This window comes from Triturus cristatus, chromosome 3_2 (assembly GCF_964204655.1).
Source record: "Triturus cristatus chromosome 3_2, aTriCri1.1, whole genome shotgun sequence".
NCBI lineage: Eukaryota > Metazoa > Chordata > Amphibia > Caudata > Salamandridae > Triturus > Triturus cristatus.
This window is the reverse complement of record NC_140584.1, coordinates 800,133,053-800,149,674: the sequence shown is the minus strand read 5'-3', so window position 1 is coordinate 800,149,674 and position 16,622 is coordinate 800,133,053.

Genomic DNA, 16,622 nt, shown 5'->3' with positions numbered 1-16,622 from the left:
CAGAGCGCCTCCGCACAACGGATGCACCGCTGGCATGCCAAATGTGGGCCAAAAGCAAACCTGTCTGCGCAGGTCTGTGCCCGAACTGCACCAAGCACCAGAACTCCTGGCCGTTTCACCCCACAACTACATAAAAGACTGAGCTGCTCGAGGGATGAGCTTCTCATCTGCCATACCAATGGCTTTTCCTTGTTTAGATTAGATCAAACTCTGAAGCAGGGAGGGCGCTTAGCAGTGGTATACCGTAACCATAGAGCAGCCACATGTTTGCCTGTATCTTCCAATGATGGCGAAGCACTCTCTTTCAAAATAGAACTCTCTAAGAATCAGCACTTCAAGGGAATGCTAGTATACTGTTCCTCCGTACCGAAAACTACCTTTGTACAATCAGTGAGTACTCTCTTGGAATCCTGTCTACATTTATCCACATTTACCCCATTTGGAGATTTTACATTTTCATTTAGAAGCTCTAGCTGATAGGGAAATTGAATATTTAGTTGACACTATATTCAGTCTAGTCCTTCCCCAACTAGACCATGTCTCTACACTCTTTGCTGCCCATACTTTAGATGAAATGTTTTCCAATAACCAGCTATTAATAGTCACTGCTACTGTACCGACTTGGTCTGATCACAAGGCGGTCATGGTCAGGTTGAGGTTATCTAAGTAACCGTCCCCCATCGGTACATCACGTCAAACATTTGAATCACACGCGTGGCATAAAATGGAAGCAGTCCAGCTTAATCAGTTCCTGTTAGAAATCCAACCGGACTGCACGAATGATCTGAACTTATCAACTTGTAATTATTCAAACTGGTTGGGCTCTGCAGTGGACCGACTAGCTCCTTTAAAATCACACAGTCACTACAGAAGCAAACCTACAGTTCTTTGGTTTTCTGACAAATTAATAAGTCAAAAACAACTTGGTTGATGACAGAAACAAAGATGGAGAAAAAATTATGATTGCGAGAGAGATAAATACAAACAATGTATCGGTGTCTATAAAGCCATGATCCACGCCGAAAAATCAACTTACTTTATTGCAAGCAATTCAGCCAAAGCACTCTTTCAGACAGTTAACACATTAACTAATTTCAACAAAAAAAATATCTCAGGTAGTAATCAATCCTTCGGTGATAAACTTGCTAACTACATCAAGACTAAAGTTAAGAGGCTTATCATGAATTTTTGTCGAACAAGCAAGCTAATCATATTGTCACTAAAGACCTAAGTTCTCCTCTCATAACTGAGACTTCAAATGAATGTACCCCTCTTACAGCAGAGCAGCTTAAAAAATGGTTGTAATCAGTCAAATCTGGCTCCCCATCTGATCCATGTCCTCCAGCAATAATACAGCTTTCCCCAGAGATGGTAACTCTACATCTCACCATTTAATTAGATGTTTGGATCAGGATATTTTCCCACGGTCTGGAAGATAGTCTTTGTGCGACCTGTAATAAAGAAAACCACACTCATTCCTCAGGAACTTAATAGCTACTGCCCCATTTCCCAACTCCAGATGCCAACCAAAATTGCAAAGAAGGCTATGAAGTTGGAATTAGTTTCCTTTCTAAACAAAAAACATCTTCTAGATTCCTCTTAGTTTGGATTCAGGAGCAATTGCATTACTGAATCAGCACTGATTGTGGGCTGTGAGGAAATCAGAGCGATCCTGCACAATGGCAGTGAAGCAGGTCTCACTTTGCATGACCTGTATGCCAGGTTCGACACGGCCAATCACAATGTGCTCTGTGGTAAATATTTCTCCTTTACCTGGACTGAATTTGATACAGGAACATAATAAAATAGCTCAGTAAAATGAGAGGCAGAATCCGTGGTATTAGAGGTTCGGAATGGGCTTTATTCCATTGATACGATTATAATCGGTTGCTCTCAATGTTCCGTCACCACGAAGGTTCAGGAAGTGAAGCACACACATTATTGACATGAAATGGCTTTTATAATACATACATTACAATGAAACGAATACAGTAGGCGTAACAATTGATAAGGAAAATGACGAATTGTCTACGTAACCGAAAATGGGTGTAATAAGGAGTAAAAAGGAACATAATTGGTTATGAGATCATATATAGGTGGATCTATAAGATAATATTTGGCATAGATGCGCGCGCAGCAGCATGACGTGTGATTGACGTGTAACTGGGGGGTGAAGGGGACTTGACATTTAGCTTTACATGTGGAGACGAAAAGTCTGGGGTTATGTCAACCTAATCCCAAATCATATCTAACATCCTATGTTTAAAGAACTATGTTATCCACAAAGGAAGGACTCTCGGACAGAATCTATTCTATACTGACTGTGTGTGCGTGTACAAGCGTCTAAGTGTCTACACTAAACGCGAGGGCAGGAATCTTCCATAGTAACAGGGCTATGAATTACTTGTATTAAGACAGAGAAACCGGGCTCTTTGCTGGGTAGCTGGAAGAATGTTTACTTAAACTACTAGGCAGGAATGCATCGGCTGAGGGGGAAGCAGATAATTCGAAGGTGAAATACAGTTCTTGGCAGAGAATAGGCTGATGTCAGGCTTTGTGAGCCGCGCAGAGAATGAGACAAAGTTCATGGTCACAGATGCAGGCTCAGACTGGAGCTTTCAGAGGCAGAAGGCAAGAGGAGTTTCGATGACAGAATCAGGGCCTACTTGCCTGGACTGTAAAATAACATAAGTGAACCATATAAAGCCGGTGGCCTTTTGTACTTAAGAATGGAATATCCGGCCTATCCATGGCGGATCTGACAGAGGACATGTTGACTGTGGACGCACATGTATTTGCGTCTTCATAACTGGAACTGGAGGGAACATACATGTACTTGTGACATGCATATAGAACCGTTGGGGTCCAAGATAGGGGACATAACTGACCAGAAAAATCCATATTTCCACATTCCCTCCTTGTCCCCTACTTGCCCGTTAAGAGATATCAATCTTCATTAATCCATTGATCTGTTCATATAGCATCATTTGTTCTTCTTTCTTCTTCCGGAATCTTGAATGAAATCTTGATGGTGGAATACACGATGTGGCACACAGACCACAAATCGCTGGTCCACATTGTAGACATAGACAGCAACTGAATAGTATGAGAAGGCCAATACCTAGGAAGGATAGAACTCTCCATCCCCAGGCTGATATCACACTCCAAAACCAACTGGACCAAGTCCAGGTGCCTGGATTCTGGTGTATCTGGCTTACCATCTTGTGAAGGCGAGTTATAGCTTTATATACAGATGGCGAATTTTCTGGTATGAATACGCAGCAGCTGGATCCGATGACCCTACAAGCTCCGCCTCTATCAGCCAGGATGACGTCAAGGACAAGACGATTTTGAAGCACAACAATCCGCATAGCAGACTGCTCTTCTGTTAAATTGCCTAAGGCGGAAATAGTTTCATTCACTACTGCTTCAAGGGTTCTAGTTAATCTACGTATCAGCTTGCTATTAGTAACAGTACCTATATAGGGAAAGATGCCTTTATTGAAATCTACATACTTGTCCCATGCCGTCTCAGTATAATCGACAATTGGGAGATCTCTCCGCTCTCTATTGTGTACTAAATGAATATTTCTATAATAATCAGGAGGAGCTAGGAAAACAGGTGGCAAAAGGAATGCAATATAGCAGGTACCATCCCAATCTAGAGGTAGACGCATATATGCAGTCTGACCACATATAAAGTAGGAGTGGCGATAAGCTCTAAATGAAGATTTGCCTTGATCACTGAATTCTACTGTAGTAGTACATCTACTATGGCCCATATGTATGGAACCAACCTTTCTTACACACAATTCACCTTTTGCTGGGAATACTGACATGGTGGGTAAGACTAGTTCGACTTCGGATACGACATTTAGAATCATGAGATTAGGTGTAAAATTACCTAATCCATATACTTCATTTTCTAGATCAGTTCCTGTTCTTTTGGGGCGACCCTCCTTGTCAGGGTAGCAGACCTTGAGTAAAACTAGGTTTAGGTTTCCCCATACCCACTGATCTTGGTAAACTGCTGTGTCTGAGTCTATGGAATTAATTAAACTAAACCATGCTCCACAGGAGCCATTATGTGTAAATGGATGTGGAAAGAAAGGCAAGACTCCTTCATAATTCTGATAGGGAGGAAGTCGGCCACACACCCAACAATTAGTTGCATTACTAGTCTGATGGGAATGGTGTAACATACTAATGAAAGTATTATTGCGCAGCGCAAGTCTGTAGGACAATTCATGCGGGGGTAAGTCACTAAAAGAATGTTCTGCAATAACATTGTGAACATTTCTGGCAATAGGGTAATAGATGTGCAACAACATACTGGTAATAATTATTAAAAGACTTAAGGAAAACAAAATTAATAATGTCCCTATACAATGGTTACGCAGTGATTTACAGTATGCCTGTCGTTTCATCATTTTTCGCGACTGTTCATGATTCAGGTCTAGAGGATACATGTCAGAGACAGATTCAACCGCTTCACCTAGGAGAGGACTTAAACAATCAAACCGTCTGACGTCCTCGGCCTTAACTTAACCTTGTAAAGTTCGCTTTCAGTTTTTTCCACCAAAGGAAGTTTTGAATCAGTCTGTGAAGGAGTGCAGGGCACAATGTCTATATCCGAGCATTGTCCATGAAATCTTTTGATATGGCTTGAATGAATCCAACCCTTGCGGCCCTCGATCTTCACGGCTGTTCTTGTGGTCAGCAGAACTAACTTGGGTGTCTTCCACCTGGGCTCCAGCTGAGTCTTTCGGTCGAAATTTTTCACAAACACAAAATCCCCCGGAACTATGTCATGGGGTTTCACCTCAGTGTTGTCGGGAAATGCTGCAGCAACCTGTGAACGACAAGATTGTAGTGCAGACATCAAGGAAGCCAAGTAATCTGTCAGCATATTACAGTCAACATCAGTTATTTTGCGTGGTACAGGCGTCCCCCACATATTTGGTGGTCTACCGAAGATCACCTCATACGGGGATAGCCCTGTTCTAGAGTGTGCTACCATTCTCATGTAAAAAAGTGCAACTGGTAATGCTACTATCCATTCGACACCTTTTTCTCGGCATATTTTGGACAATCTGATTTTCAGAATCTGGTTATGTCTTTCTACAAGACCTGCTGCCTCGGGGTGTCGGACACAGTGGAATTTCCACTGATATCCTAGCAGAAGTGAAACATGTTTCATTAATTCGGATGAGAACGGCTGGCCGTTATCTGAGTAGACAACACGTGGTAAACCGTAGCGTGGGAAGAATTCTCGAACTAACTGTTTGGCAGTAGTCGGGGCAGTGTAATCTGAAACCGGGTATGCCTCCGTCCAACGGGACAGAGCGCAGACAACTACGAGAACATATTTGAATCCTCGACATCGTTCCATCTGGATATAATCCATCTGGAGGACTTCAAAAGGGTGGTCAGGAGGATGAAATCCACCCTGTTCTACGGGAACACTTTTTCCTGGGTTGAACTGGCAACAGATCATACAGGTACGGACTTTTTGTTTGGCTGCTGCTCGTAAATGTTTATTGAACCAAATGTGTTGAATGCTGTCTAGCATAGCTTTTTCTCCTAGATGGGCTGGGCTATGGATAGTGTTAATAATGACTTGGACCATTGAATCAGGAAGGAACCATACAGACTTTTCTTTCATCATCCATCCTTGGTCCGTTTGGATCCCTCCTAATTCAGTCCATTTCTCTATTTCGTCTGGTGTGGCATGTGTCTGTATGTCAATTACGTCAAGAGTAGGATCTTTAACTGTCATACAATGTGTCGGCATCGGGACTATTGTCTTTGTCATGTCGGATGTTTGAGTTTGAGCAGTCTGTTTAGCTGTTCTGTCGGCTAAATCATTGCCTTGAGAAATGATATCAGTAACTTTCGTATGAGCTTTACATTTCATAATTGATATTGCAGTAGGTAGATGTATTGCATCTAATAAGGCATGAATGAGGGGTCCGTGCTGAATGTGGGCACCATGGGAAGTTAAATAACCTCTCTCTCGCCACAGCACGCCGAAGTCATGTACGACTCCGAATGCATAACGTGAATCAGTGTATATGTTGACTTTCTTACTTGTGGCTTGAATACAGGCTTGTGTCAGAGCAATGAGCTCTGCGGCTTGAGCTGACAAAGTATTTATACGATTGGCTTCAATGACTTCAGTATCTGTTGTGACTGCATAAGCAGCCACCAATTCTCCTGTACTTGTTCTCATACATGAACCATCTACATACAACGTCAGGTCTGGATCTGACAATGGAACATCTGTCAAGTCTTGTCTAGGTTTCGTCGTTATAGTAATAACTTCAATACAGTCATGAGCTAGTGGGTCTGTTCCGGTTACTGGCAAAAGTGTGGCAGGATTCAATGTATTACAGCGTCTGATTTCTATGTGTGGCTGAAACAATGTAAGTTCATACCCTGTAAGTCGTGCTATAGTCAAGTGTTGTGTTTGCGTTCTATTCACAAGGACTTCTACTGTGTGTGGTACTTGAACTGTCAATGGATGTCCTAACACTATGGCATCACTTTGTCTGATTGCTAAAGCTGTCGCTGCTACTGATTTCAGGCATGCAGGCAAAGCCTGAGCTACGGGATCTAATGTACTAGAAAAATAAGCACATGGTTTGTGTGCTCCTGCTTGTTCCTGTGTGAGTACTGACAAAGCAGTACCTCCGCGTTCTGTAACAAAGAGTGTAAACTGTTTTCTGTAACATGGTGTTGCTAAAACGGGTGCTTGACATAAAGTTTTCTTTAGGCTTTCAAAAGCTTGTGTATGTTCCTGAGTCCAAGGGAGAACAGTCGATGTGGCTGCCTCCTGTGTTGTCAACTGAATGAGTGGTTTTGCTAGAAATGCATATTGCGGAATCCACTGTCTACAGTATGAAGTGAGGCCTATGAAAGCCCGCACCTCCTTTTGTGTCTTGGGTATTGGCATGTTAGCTATTAACTGAATGCGATCTGGTGTAAGCTGCCTTCCCTCCTTGGACAGCGAGTGTCCAAGATAAATAACTCGCTGGACACAGAATTGCAGCTTAGAAGGGGACACCTTGTGCCCTTTTTCGGCTAGAAATTGTAAAACTGTCAGTGATGCTTTTTCACATTCAGGTTCGCTTCGGGCGGTGATCAGCAGATCATCGACATATTGAAGCAGAGCAGTGTTAACTGGCATGTGTATACTGTCAAGTTCTCGTTTCAGTGCTTGGCTATAGATGCTGGGGCTTTCTGTAAATCCTTGAGGTGCGCGTGAGAATTTAAAGCTACGTCCATTTAAACTAAATCCGAATAAATATTGGCTTTCCGGATCTATTGGGACGCTGAAAAAGGCATTCTTGAGATCGATTACAGTAAAGAATGTTGCTTCGGAATCAATAGCTGTCAGTAATGACGAGATATCGGGAACCACAGGAAATTGTGGCACAATGCATTTGTTTAATTCGCGCAGATCAATAACCAATCGATATACTGGCGGGGCCTTAGGATCTGTTCGTTTAAGAATCGGAATTATCGGGGAATTACATACATTGGAGTCAGTTTCCACAACCACTCCTTGGGCAATGAGTTCGTCAATGATTTGCAGTAAAGCCATTACAGCATCTGGGGGTAACTTGTATTGTCGCATTCGTGGTAGTACCACTCCTGCCTTTAATGTGACTCGATACGGTGTAATATTCATGCAACCAACATCAGTAGGGCCTTGTGCCCATAGACGTGTAGGTAAAGTCTGTAATCGGGGATCCATGTCTCTGGACACATAATGACCTTTAAAATCACGTAAAAACAATCTTACTCCTTCCGGAGAACAACATATTATGGCTCCTAGAGCTTTTAACGTTTTTATTCCTAATAGATTTTCTGGACATGATTCAGTAAGCAATAAATCTGTGGTTCGGGTCAAAGGTCCTATCGTAAGTGGAAGAGGCTGTGACACTTCATTAACAATAGGCTTTCCTGAAAAACCCAGGGAAATATTCTGTGAGCCTGAGAGGGGTGCCCCTGGAACTTCACTACGTTTTATAGTTGTTCGACTTGCCCCTGTATCGAGTAAAAATTTTCTGTCTTGGCCTAATAATTCACTGTGTACATAAGGTCCTTCTTGATCTACAGGGATCTCGATAAGGGGTAAGTCAATTTCCCTCTCTAGGCTTGTTCATGCGTAGCGCTGATACTCAGGATATTCATACTGTGCGGTCTGATACATTTGTCGTGTTGTTGTCTGTGTGGCAGTAACAGGCAACGGTGGTGCAGCTGGCACAAACTGTATTGGCTGTTGTGCGGCTGGCATGGCCTGGGCATGCTGCGAAGCTCCTTGTTCATTCTGATCTTGTCTGAGTGGCCGTGATCTTTCTTGTGTTTTTCCTATGCTGATATTATGTTTTAAAACTGGGCAATCGTGTACGTAATGACCTGGCTTTTTACAGTAATTGCATGTCCCTTTTACGGGTCCTGCTGAATCGGAATGTGTCGTACCCTTTTTATGCCCTTCAGCTGGAACTGTCTGAGAAACTAGCATTTTCATTTTCGTGTCTTTCATGCGTCTGTGTTCATGTTCTTGTTCCTCTCTAATTCTATTGTGATGGTACTGTAACATTTGTAACATTTGTGATGGAGTGTTACCTTGCCAGGTACTCTCGAATTTTAATACTCTATTCTTTACTGGGGGCAGGGCATTTTCTACTAATTTTGTTACAAACAGATGTGGGTATGATTCGCTACTTGCTTTTATGCCACTATTTATACCAAAACATTTTTCAAATCGGGCATAGTAATCACTAGTGTCCTCATCTTGCTTCTGTTTACAGGCTGAAATTGTACCCCAATCTTCCTTTTTCGTAGTTAATAAACGCGGCAGTACCTGTACTAGTAATCCTGGTAATGCCTTAGTTTTGTCCCCAAGCCCTGCTCCTGCAGTTCGGGCCCTTTCTTCTGCTTCTAATACTGACCATTCTATCTTTTGGTCTCCTACCTCCCACTCTTTTTCCTTGAGTTTCTCATAAATGCCAGCAGGCATCAATACCTTTAATATTGTCATAATGTCGGGGTAGGTATACTCTCCCATGAGTAACATGTCTTTAATTTCTCGGTGGAAACCCGCTGGGTCTTTGTCATGACTGGGTACCACTTTCTTCATTTGTAACAATTCTATTTTCGATATGGGCGTATATACAAATACGCGTCTAAACTGATTGTCCTCGCCCTTTATTGGGTGCACTTCTCGTAAGGGATTCTGTCTATCTATGTGATACGTGGTTCTTTCCTTGACGGGCAGTGGAACATGTTCTGAACATATAAAAAGAATATATTGCTTTCTTGATTCTAGAATTTCTTTAATTAATTTAGTATCTGGACCTCTCCATCTATTCGCGAGTAATTCAGTCAATATATCGGGTAAGGGACCAGGATCCGAATGCTGACTTCGATATAGTATAATGAGTTGTTGAATCATATAAATCCCAGCTAACCTCTGTTCATCTGGGGTAAGATTCAAAAATGTGCGTACTACTGTATCATCACTATATTTTCCGGGACTGTCCACCCAATGGACAGCTGCCCTGGCTAAATCTTGTTCATCCATAGAATCGAGGAAATGATAACCCCTTCGTTCTCGGAGTAATTTGTCAGCTGTTTGGAACGAATGCTCATTAGACCTTATATGGATTATGGGTGTTGGGAAACCCCTGTTATTGTCTGGACATATCGGGCGTATCGGGTCATTAAGACATCTCGTACTATTACAAGATCTTCTTTTACCTACATAGGCTATAGTTTCTGACTGTCCTGTGAGCGGTCCTGACCCTTCTTCCTCGCTTTGTTCAAACTCGTCTACCTCTAATCTCTCTTCGTGTAGGCGTTCTATTTCTTTACGGATCTTTCGGCACATGGCTATTATACAATTTTGTTTATCATGTCTCCCTTCTGAAATATTCTGGCTCCATCTTGTAAGAATTTTCATTGCTTCCGGGTCTACCCCCGGTCGATCTTCATTTCTGATCACACAGTTTATGAGGAAACGTAACAGTTCCCCCTGTATCTCTACCTTCTGGTATTCCATAGCTCTGTTAATACATCCTGGATCTCGCCCTGTGTGGACAAAATGGTATATATTATCTAGATGCGCAGTCATTCCTGGTAACTTCCCTAAATACACTGCGGCTCGTCTGATACGCAATGATGCTAGGGTCATTTCGTCCTCCTTTCCAGGCACGGGGTCATATCTACAATCTATAAGAAGTTCCTTAAGCGCACGGGCACTAAGGAGTTTGGGTGTACGTGAATGTCCTGACTCTTGAAATGTAAGTTTATTTATTCTGGGTGGCGTAGAGAAAATATTGGTAGCACCTCCCGTAACCCCATCTGGGGTGTCGGGTGCGAAAGGATTCGTTGAACGTGATACAGCAACTATAGGTGTGGACACAGCTATAGAAGCAGCTGTGGGAACAGGTGTAGAAACAGATGTGCTTGCCAGAACTTGTGACTCGATTTGTTGCTGTAGGGATACGGGTGCTGGATCTGAGCGTTGGACCTCCCTGGTATGTGGTCTATGCGGGGTGGAATTAGCATACTCGGGAGCTGCGTCATCTAAATATGAGGAAAGAAAAACATCTTCTGCGGTTCTAGGATGCCCCTTAGGATGTACCTTTATTGGAAATAATGGGGGTGGCAAGTCTTTCGGTATTTCTGGGGTAGCCTTAGGTAATCCTTCTGCCAGAAGGGGATACATACCATTCATAAGGGCATTTCTTTGTCTGTCTACTTGTTCTGACTTCACTCGGATACCTTCCTCAATTAATAGATTTTCTTGAACTTTATTGGAATTGTCTTTACTCTTCTCTTCCTGTCTACGTGCTTTTTCTGTTCGTCTATGCGATTCCTTACGCCATAATTCAATGGCATCTTTCTGTGACTGTCTGACTTTCCTTTTCCATAACTCTTCTTCTACTTTCATGATGCACTCTGCATCCCAGGTTCCCGCTGTGGGCCACCTCTGACTTTCTGGTAATCCCTTGGTGTAGTCTACCCATAAATCAAAAAATAATATAGCGTCTAAGCCATGTTTATGATACATGAAGTGCCCTGGAGTGTCCCTAGGAGGAATAGGAACGGCTTCTTCGAGAACCCCTTTTCTAGTAGTGATCTGTCTTAATTTCGAAAAGAGCGGCATATTGAGAACTGACCTTATACTTGATTTTGACCACCTGACCTGATACTTGAATTTGAACAGACTTAATACAATAAACACGATAATGAACAGTCATTCATACCACAATATACAGAACGTATTTAAACACATTAAACATTAAACATTAAACCTTTAACTGAAACAACAATGATGGTCGTCTGCATAACTAACCACCAAGCTTAATTCTCGACAATAACTAGACAATAACTAGACACTTCGGAATACTTCGGAATACTTGATATACTGCTAAACAGTACAGATACACTGCTAAAACAGTGCAGACCGGATTTGTGTACCCAAACCCGTCTTGACCGGCACAACCTATGTGCACGTCAGAAATGCCTCCCCGGCAATGGTACTCACCGGGTAGCTTCGGAAACGGAAGGCCTCAGTAACTTGAACTTGACTCGGACTGGACTGGACTCGACTCGACTCGTCGGACACTGGACTTGACTTCGGACTGGTGGGTCTCTGTATACCTCGGATCTTGCTCTCTCAGCTAGGCTCTGGTCGGGATACTTCGCACTTCTCACCGCCTCGTCTGGGTGTTGATCGCAGTCTCAGTCGCCCCCGCTTGACCGGAGGGAGATACAGGAAATCCTGCTGGTACGCGTTATTGTCCGTCCAGCTGTGGCAGGAGACCGGGCCTGCAACTCACCGCCGGCGCGTGAGATGAGAAAGTGTCCCTGTTCGGGCGCCATTCATGTGGTAAATATTTCTCCTTTACCTGGACTGAATTTGATACAGGAACATAATAAAATAGCTCAGTAAAATGAGAGGCAGAATCCGTGGTATTAGAGGTTCGGAATGGGCTTTATTCCATTGATACGATTATAATCGGTTGCTCTCAATGTTCCGTCACCACGAAGGTTCAGGAAGTGAAGCACACACATTATTGACATGAAATGGCTTTTATAATACATACATTACAATGAAACGAATACAGTAGGCGTAACAATTGATAAGGAAAATGACGAATTGTCTACGTAACCGAAAATGGGTGTAATAAGGAGTAAAAAGGAACATAATTGGTTATGAGATCATATATAGGTGGATCTATAAGATAATATTTGGCATAGATGCGCGCGCAGCAGCATGACGTGTGATTGACGTGTAACTGGGGGGTGAAGGGGACTTGACATTTAGCTTTACATGTGGAGACGAAAAGTCTGGGGTTATGTCAACCTAATCCCAAATCATATCTAACATCCTATGTTTAAAGAACTATGTTATCCACAAAGGAAGGACTCTCGGACAGAATCTATTCTATACTGACTGTGTGTGCGTGTACAAGCGTCTAAGTGTCTACACTAAACGCGAGGGCAGGAATCTTCCATAGTAACAGGGCTATGAATTACTTGTATTAAGACAGAGAAACCGGGCTCTTTGCTGGGTAGCTGGAAGAATGTTTACTTAAACTACTAGGCAGGAATGCATCGGCTGAGGGGGAAGCAGATAATTCGAAGGTGAAATACAGTTCTTGGCAGAGAATAGGCTGATGTCAGGCTTTGTGAGCCGCGCAGAGAATGAGACAAAGTTCATGGTCACAGATGCAGGCTCAGACTGGAGCTTTCAGAGGCAGAAGGCAAGAGGAGTTTCGATGACAGAATCAGGGCCTACTTGCCTGGACTGTAAAATAACATAAGTGAACCATATAAAGCCGGTGGCCTTTTGTACTTAAGAATGGAATATCCGGCCTATCCATGGCGGATCTGACAGAGGACATGTTGACTGTGGACGCACATGTATTTGCGTCTTCATAACTGGAACTGGAGGGAACATACATGTACTTGTGACATGCATATAGAACCGTTGGGGTCCAAGATAGGGGACATAACTGACCAGAAAAATCCATATTTCCACAGCTCCTTGATCATTTTAATAACACTGGGCTTAAGGGCACTGCTTGGGCAATTTTAAACTATTTTCTTTCTGACGAACAACAATTTGTCACCATTAATTAATTTGTTTAGCCCCTTTTCCATCCCCTGTGGGCTACTTCAGGTGCCGTTATTGTGTCCCACACTTTTTATTACATATGTCACACCCCTGGCCAGCTTTATTATCACCTTTGTTTTTTTCCATATTGTGTCTTATGCAGACAGCACGCAAATTGTTATCTCTATCTCAACTGATGTCCAAGATGCAGCTAATAAGTTCCATGACTGCATGATGGAAGTGGGCACTTGGATAAAAGGCAACTGCCCTAAATGTAACTCTGGTAAGTCAGAGGTGCTTCTGTTTGGTAGTAACATTTCCTTCTGGTCCCCTGTTTGGTGGCCACAGGATCTGGGAACTCTTCCAAGAAATCTAGGCATCATGTTTGACAAGAAGCTGACCTTTGGAGATCAAATCAGCACCGTCACTTCTTCCTCATTCCATACCTAAAGTATAATACAAATATTGTTCCTTGCATTCCATTTGAGCTTCAGAAGACAGCAATAGTATTTGGAATCTGAACTGGCGTTTGGAGAAGAAAATTATGCTGAGATTTTGAGAACTCCATCCCTTCTGGCGGAGACTGTAGTAACCCAAACACTGAAGAATTCAGATGACTGGGAAGCTCTTACAGCTAAGAAAAAACATCAGGTTAGGACAACCCTTCATGGAGCTTTTATGACCGAATATCTCAGGAAGAATACAGCTCCTAGAGGTTTAGTGGTGACCAATGAACCAAGACTCTTTTTAGATAATAAAGAGTTTCGCATCAACTGGTCTGGTATTGCATGGAAATGCACGAAGGACTGGCTGGTCCTTATAATTAACACAGCTAGACAACTGGCAGATGCCTTACTAGTAGAGATACAACAAAGTGAAAGCCGACTAAAAACGCTTGTTCATATTACTGTCTACAAGAAAAAACTGGAGGAAATTAATAATGATCAATCAGAATACCGAGAATATTTAACCCAATGTAAAATTACTAAATTGCAAAAGGATGTACAAAAATTCACTAGAGACACAGTTTATCCTTATACGACAGATGAACATTATGATCAGCCACAACAATTACAACAATCAAAAATAACACGAAAACAACGACCCAGACCGACCCCACAGAACTGGACATTCAGCTCAGGCGAAGATAGGAGTAGTTCGGAAAGTAGTGGTGATGAGAATACGGGCAGACAATTTGGGAGACAATACCAGAATCCACGTCACCCTATATATGCACCACCGATGCCCCCTTTCGGTTTCTTGCTCTCCATGCCACTGGAATCAAGCTATCCTGGCTGACGAGGGTTGAAAGCCCGAAACCGGTCCTAGGATGCTTGTTTCCAGTCCAGGGAGGACCTGGCTTGGCAGTTCGGGCTGGACTGTTCCCATGGGGCACAGGGTCAAGACTGATTTGCATATGGCTGGGTTAAAACTGGAATGGCATGGTGAGCAAAAAAACAATGGATTTAGGCCCAGATCTCTGTACTGGGGTGAATGTATGACATTGTTCTGCATTCTGTCCATCAATTGTTGTTTTTGCCCCTTTCGGTTTCTGGCAAAAAACCCTTCTACCCCCAAGGATTTGGATTTCCTCCAGGACCGCAGCCTTTTTTATCCCGAGGCCGTGGCAGGGGCAGAGGAATACAAAAACAAAGAAGAAACACGAGAGTCCAATGGGACGACCAAACACCGAATGTGACAGGGGCGGTGACCCGGAGCATGGGCAAGGGCAACGGCCCCTCAACGAGCAAAGATTGAGTAATATTGTAAATCTGAGTGACCATATAATTACACAGGATACGGAATCGGGTTTATCAAAGGGTTTAGGATTTGTACCAACGCCCACTAATGACCCCTTCCGCCTTCACACAGAACTGGCCCAGTTCTTCAGAAAAATAAAACTTAGGGATTTCTTCGGGGATCATCAAGATGACTACGATTCCAAAACTAATACAGGACTGAGAAAAAAATCCAGTTTCTCGCCACCTTCACAAGAAGTATCATGTAACATCCAGGCATTTGAACAGGCAGTACTGAATGAGGTGAACAAGATTGACTTCCAGAAAACCAAAAGTTATCAAAACTTGACAAAAGGTGAAAGGAACGCACTTCTATCCTTGAAAAACAAAAAAGAACTGGTAATTAAACCAGCTGACAAAGGTGGTGCTATTGTACTCATGAACCTGGAAATGTACCGGAATGAATGCAATAGACTGTTGAGTGACTCCAATAGTTATGAGATCTATGTTAGAGACCCTACCAACCGCCTCAAGAATCAGATTGGGATCATGGTACATGAGGCAGTCACTAACGATTGGATAACGAAACAGGAAGCAGAATTTTTGATTAATGATAATCCTCGAACTCCCAGATTTTATATCATGCCCAAAATTCACAAGGGCAAAACTCCACCTCCTGGTAGACCCATCGTGTCCGGGATAGGTTCACTGCTTGAACCCTTAACAAAATTTTGTGATTGGTTTCTGAAGCCTATTGTCCAGAAATCACAATCATATCTACGTGATACAAAAGATGTCCTGTGCCACTTACGGGACCTTGAGATAAACGACACCGAAGATATATTCATTACCATGTATATTGAGGCGCTGTATACCAGCATCCTGCAGAGACGTAACCTGGCTGTAATCGAACATATTCTGTTGAATATGGAATGGTCGTACATCACTCCCATACCTTTCATCTTAGAATGTGCAGAAATTGCCCTTACTGAGAATTTCTTTGATTTTGAAGGTACAATCTACCACCAGATCTCCGGTACCTCCATGGGTAGTACTTTCGCGCCAAGCATTGCATGTTTATATGTACACCAATTCGAAGAGGATTTCATCTTCAATCAGAATAACCCCTATGTAACACAACTCAAAACCTGGAAACGCTACATAGATGACATTCTTATCATCTGGCGTGGCACAATGGAAGACGCTATCCTTTTCATACAGTGGGTAAACTCCAAAGATGAACATCTGAAATTTACATACTCCATTGACAGTAAGCAAGCCATCTTTCTTGATCTGGTGATTTCTCTGAACCCGGATGGGATTCACACCAAAGTACATAATAAATCAACTGACAAAAACAGCTTACTGCTCTATGAGAGTTTCCATCCTAAAGCACTGCGACAGAACTTACCAGTCGGACAATTCCTCCGGATACGTAGGAACTGTTCTGATATGAGTACCTACAATGAACAAGCCAACCAACTAGAGAGGAAACTGTTGGACCAGAATTATCCTACAAATATGGTTAAGAGAGCAAAAAAGAGGGCTAGGAATAACCATCGAGAGAGCCTCTTGGAAACTACTAATAAAGAGAAAAGTAACAGGATTGTTTGTGTAACCACCTACACTCCTGCATCAAATCGGATTCAAAACATCATCAGGAAAAAATGGTCTATTTTGAACAGCTCTGATCAAAAGTGGGAAACCCCACTTTTTGCATTTAAACGTAGCAAGAGCTTACGGGATGA